This window comes from Ruditapes philippinarum, unplaced genomic scaffold (genome assembly GCF_026571515.1).
Source record: "Ruditapes philippinarum isolate M1 unplaced genomic scaffold, ASM2657151v2 ctg7587_1_1_1_1, whole genome shotgun sequence".
In the NCBI taxonomy this organism is placed as follows: Eukaryota; Metazoa; Mollusca; class Bivalvia; order Venerida; family Veneridae; genus Ruditapes; species Ruditapes philippinarum.
In genome coordinates, this window is record NW_026858207.1 from 34,724 (window position 1) to 40,895 (window position 6,172).

Genomic DNA, 6,172 nt, shown 5'->3' on the forward strand with positions numbered 1-6,172 from the left:
CTTCAAAACAGAAACAAATGTACATGTGTATGTAAACATTGATTTGCTATAATGATGTTAAAATTAATTCAGAAATAGAAAACTGCTGAAATATCATGATTTTATGGATCTTGTCACTTAAGTGAATACCCCCCTCTCCTAGCATTATCAGAAACAAAATCACAACATTGACCTGACAGAAGCTCATTTCCATAACTATGTCCGACCCTTCCCGCATATGGGTGAAGAAGCTTAGACTAAGATGTATATATCAAACATTTAACAAGAAAGTTTCTTGGATAATAGTATGCACGTATTATTCAAACTGATATGATAAGCATGTTAATATTAATGGAACTTGTGTTCCCAAAGATGAAATACTCTAACCAAAAAGATTTCAAAGGCAAACTAGTGGCAAGAATTTATGGAAGCAATACGTAATTAGGTAAGTTAACTGTGTTTTTCATGACTATGTGTTAAATTTTTAACTTATACCATGCAAGTTTTTTATGGTTTGTCATTTATTTTTGCGACCAAAAATTTCATTCATGAGTTAGGTAATATTCGTATGTCACTCAATCAATATCTTTGAACATTCTGTCCAGTAAGTTGTTGGACTGTGTACCGAGTTCAAGAAGATGGAGTCATTTTGCCCTTGCTTGTTATGCTGTCCGCTATCATGTCAGACTTCCTTACACTGAGAAAAAAGTGGAATATGGCTAAAATTGCACACATTTCTAGTTATTTCAAGGTTAATCAGATGAAAAATATCTTGAATACAAATCAAAAGGCAATTTCAGTCAAGCATTGGATTTATTATGGAGGGGTGTTGGTTCTATTCTCAGGCTAAGTGAAATTTCTGTGTGACATGATCTCAGATATTAAGTTTAATGTTCATTTTTGCGACGGACTTGCCCTTAGGCGCGTTTAGAGCTATGTCATCTACACATGGGATTTTGTCGGTTACAAACGCGCAATTGTCCTCAACCGAATAACAGCCCAAAAAATAGTACATTAATTTGATCCTATGAAACTCCCATACTTTGTTGGGATATCTTAAAAACTTCCATATTTAGCCTTTTCAATTTCGAATTAAGTTATCCAAGTTAAAATATGAACGTATTTCATTGATAAAAACGTTGTAGCCCCCCTAGTATTATTGCGCAATCTAAAACGATTTACCGCTGTCGAAAAAGTAGGACAGCAAATTATGCTATAATTAAGGAGTAAGCTCAATAATTCATAGACATTATTAGTAGGAAATAAATATTTCTCCACTAAACATTTTTATGAACAGATCGATCAAAAGTTTTTCGTTAAGTTATTCAGGCAATTTGGTATGCGGACTGACGGACAAACACTGAAAATAACTCAAATTTGTTGTTTCCATAAATTCTTAACACTAGTTTGCAGTTTGCTTAGTGAAAATAAATCATAATTAAAGAAATATAATGCCTGAATTGAATAAATTTTAGAAATTATTCAATATTAGTTCAAACAATATTTCAATGCAAGCCATAACAAACTACAGTGTGTGATTTGGAATAATTTTTAAGGTTGTTTTACTATTTTTAATGATCTGAATTAATGTACCTATTGAAATAATGCAATTGTATAGAAAAATTGATATAAATTTCTTCACATAGGCTACTTGACTTAAAAAGAGATGTTAATATTAATGCGAAACTAGCCTATGTGCAAATTTTTTGCAGATAGACTAGTTTCGCATTGAGCAAATATAGCCTTTTGAGATACAATAGTATGGCAAATATGTTTTGTGTCCTTAACTATGCACAGGAAAAGGAATATTTTAACACATAATGTGAGGACTATAAAGACTTTTCAGAATCTGTAAAAAAGACCTTTTATGAAAAAATGTCAGATAGACTAGTTTCCCGTTGACCCCTCGATGTATACTCACTTCTGGATACACTTCTTGTTATAATACTGTTTTGAAGCATACTCGGTGAAATAAAATTTCATCTTACGCAGAAAAAAAACAACAACAACTAAAAACAAACAGTCCTGTGTATAGTGTTCGATTTAAAAGCCAATTTGAAATAAATGGAGCAGACGTACTCGTGCATTGAAAATATTTATCATTTCAAATCGATTAAGAAGAAAACTTGTGATTCATTAAAACCACTATCAATGACATCGAAGGCAAGAAAAATATAACAAGAACAGTGCAGTATTTACAGAAGCCACAAAGTACTCAGCAGCTTCAGTTGCGGTCATAACTTTTCTGCAACGCAATTCGCTTTAGTAATCTATATATCTTTTTTCAAAATTCTTACTGACCAAAGAAAATGTAATGCTTGTACGACCTAATTTGCAGTCATATTTTTCAGTGTCGTTCAAAGTGAAACCGTCTGGGATGGTTGATTGCAAATTAAAATCTAGGATTCTTTTTTCCTTATGCTTATTTATAAGACTTTTTCATTGCGTCAAATTGAATGTCCTACCATCACTTCAGTTCGTGCTCTAAATTTTAAATTTCAACATAATTATGTTTAAATTGTAAATTCTGCTTAAGTCGGTAATTAAGAGCGTGGTCGGTAGCTTGCATGGATCATTTTCCTCCACCGATAAAACCGTTCTTTAGGGATTACGTATTTTTTTCCTCTACTGTATATACTCGTTTCTCGTACAATGACATTTACTGTTGTACTTTTCCCTCGATTTTCGTAGCGCATTTCTGAACTCAATTCAGTACATGTACTAATATGATACACGGGCTGTAGAAAAAATAACAAGAGTTTACCTGTGATATAAAAATGCTATAGCAAAGAAGTAACCGTGCCGGTGCGAAACCAAAAATAGGATATTGTCATAAGATTAACATATATGTATATACATGTATATTTAAAAGAATTGTGTTTCACCAGAGACATAAAGCTTGAAAGTCGCCATATGACCTTTACTGTCTTGGTGCGGCATAAGTTGACTGATGATGACAATAAATGTTACATTTTTGTCTTGAAAAATAAAATATGTATCCGCCCCATCATTTTCAAACGAACTAACTTAATGCAGAACAAATAATAGACAGAAATGAAAACAGATCCACGATAACAGAAAAATCAAGTATTGCGTCACACATACTTTCATGAAAAACAATACATTCGAAAACAAATGGTTCAAATAAATAAACATAATAACAGTACTTAATATTTTTATGCATTATTTATATAAATATTTTTTACATCAGTACAGTTTCTTCTTTATGTAGTATTTATGTAAATAATTTCATTTTTGAAGTAAAAAATGTGGCCAAGAAACATAAAGGTAAATATTACCGTAATATTGGTACATGGTAGTTTTTCACTCCGGATCATAGTAGTAAGCCAATTTACCAGAGCACAGATCAGCCACCACTTGTTCCAGGCAGGCTGTCAAGCAGCTTAAACAGTACTAGGTTGCCTTCACTTTCCTCAGGAAATAATTTTATGATTAATCAAAACGAACAAGACCTGCATCGTCCGATTCACTGTTCAAACTCTACCAACTGAGCTAATCGGTCGGCGCTTTATCAGAAAGTAATATATTTAAATATCCAAGTATTTCTATCAGAAAAAACAGCGTATTATATGCAGGCTAATTATATACACATGTATAATGGAGGTTAATTACTAAATTCATTATTATTTCAGCAAAAGAACAAAAGGGACATGACAAAATATATTATATGTTTAATCTTTAATTAACTGGCGTATTCTTTAACAAGAATTTTATCTTCAAAATGTTTAATTGTTCTGGTGTTGCATATATGTATTAAAAAAAAAAACCGGAAAACTTTGACCTATCAAAACACCGGGAGGTTTTAATCCGATAACATAATTTATTTTAAACCCCTTTTTATAACTTTCAAACCCTTCTATCCGTTTTTGATGATTAAACATATATTGATAAAAAAATTTTTTTTCAATTAAACAAAGTATATGTTCCCCCACCCCCTTTTTGTCCAAAAAACCTAAATTTTGCCAAAAGCTACCCCAATTATTGTCGCAATCGCCCCACCATAAAGTCCCCAACGGTTTCCGCTTTATGTCGCCCCAAAAAAACGTTGCCCTAAAAGTCGCAAACCCTTGTGTAAAAGTCCATTGGTGGGAAAATCAAATCGATCGGACTTGACCGAATGGTTTTATTAAAATTTTTAAAAAAAATACCTTCCCAAAAACATATATCGTTAAAAAGGGTTAATCCCGGGAAAAAAATGGGAATTTTAAAAATAAGGCGTGAATTTATATCCCTTTCTGCCCTGATGGTCTTAATTATTAAAATTTTATACAGTGGAACGGGCAAAAAACATCAAAAAAGTTGGGAAACGGGGCACTTGAAGGCACAAAAGGGTTTAAAATTTGGTCCCCTCCCAAAATTTTTCAAATTTTTTATGTAATTGTCAAATTCCCCAAATTTCACCGCATTAATATTTGTCCCCTGCACATCAAGGGCCCTACTTCAATCAAGGGTACCTTGAATTTAATTCTTTTCCGCCCATAAACTTTTCATTTTTTATTTCGAATTTTAAAAAAAATTTTAAACAATTGGTTTTTAAACCCCGGGATTTCCCCCACCCTCCCGGGCTTTTTAAACAAAGTCCCAAGCCCCACAAAAAGTTTTTTTGACAATGAAAACACACACGTCACAAAAAATCAACTGGGAAACAGAAAAGTGATACTTTAAAATTTTTTTTTTCAACGTTTTTAAAAGGTGCAAACCAAATTTTTTGATGAAAGGATGAAAAACTGGTTTTTTTTAAAAGGGAAGGTGTTGAGGTTTTTTCCCCAAATTTCTTTAACCCTGGGAAAAACAAGAAAAATGTTTTTTTACTATGTTTCACCCGAAGTTTAAAATTTCAATTGATTTTTAATTTTTTCTGGATTAAAGGGGGAAATTTCCATAGTATAATTTTTTAAATTTGTTTAAAATTTCCTTATACACGGGTTTTTGATTGAACGGTTGATCAAAAAAATTTTAAAGCTTTTAAAAAAAAAAAAAAATTTCTTTATAACGAACTTGTCAAAAAAAAAAGGGTGGTAGTTTTTAAATTTACATTTTTTTTTTGAATGTAAACATTTTTTCGTGTTTTCCCCCAAACAAAACAGTGCCCCTTTTGATCCAGAAGGTTTTGGTTTAAAAAATTTTATCGTCATCTTTCCTGATTTTTTTTGTCTATTTCCCCCCTTTTTATTTAGTTTTCAATTTCCTTACCTATACATGAAAATCTGAAATCGTCCATTCCATTGGATGTTTACAACATGAGAAAATACTTTTTTATTTACAAAAAAGAAAAATAAAAATTTTTGGCCCAAAAATGCGGAAAATTTTAAAAAAGTCCCCCAAATGTTAAAATTAAAGTACGAACTTTTTTTTTTACTTTTGATCGCAAAATAAAACGTGTAGTGCCCGTAAAACATTTGTGTTAAAATTAAATCTTTTAAGACTTGGGTGCTTCCCGAAAGAATAAACACTGTGACGCTGTAAAGCCCGGGCCGGGGTTTAAAGCATTTTATGCCGGGGATTTTTCCCCGCCAAATTTGTGGGGAACACGTTTATGGGGCTAGGGGCAATGAAAAAATTTGGAAAAATTTCTTTTTGCGGCCAACAGTTTCCTTTTTTTGCCACAAAAAAAGTTGAACCCGAGTTTATATTTTTCAAGCCAAAAAAAGTAAATTTTTAATATTTTCCCAAACTTTCCTAATAAATTTTTCCTTAAAAAGGGGCCAGTTGAAATTTTGGGTTTGAACGGGCTCTAAAAACATTAAAAGTAAAAAAAATCCTTTTTTTTTAAAATTTTCTTTATTTAAAAATCGAGTTAAGGTATGCCAGAAGCTCTAAAATTTACGTGCCTGTTTCGACAAATTTCCAGTGGCAAAATTTTTCCCAAAGCCAAATCAATTTAAAACATAAAAAAAATTTAATTTCACAAGAACAACTTTGGTTTTTTTTAAAATGACGTTACGAATGTAAAAAATGTCCTTCCCCAAAAAATGGTTTTAAAAAATATGTATAGCCAATTCAATTTTTATTAACATAACACGTTAAAATTTCATAACCTTACGGGATAAATTTTTTTATATTTTTTTTATTTTTTAAAGTCAAAAACACACCCTTCCCCTAAAACAAAAAAATCTTAAAAATTTTAATTGTTTTTTTGCGGGGAAGGGTACCTTTTTGCCCCCATTAAAAA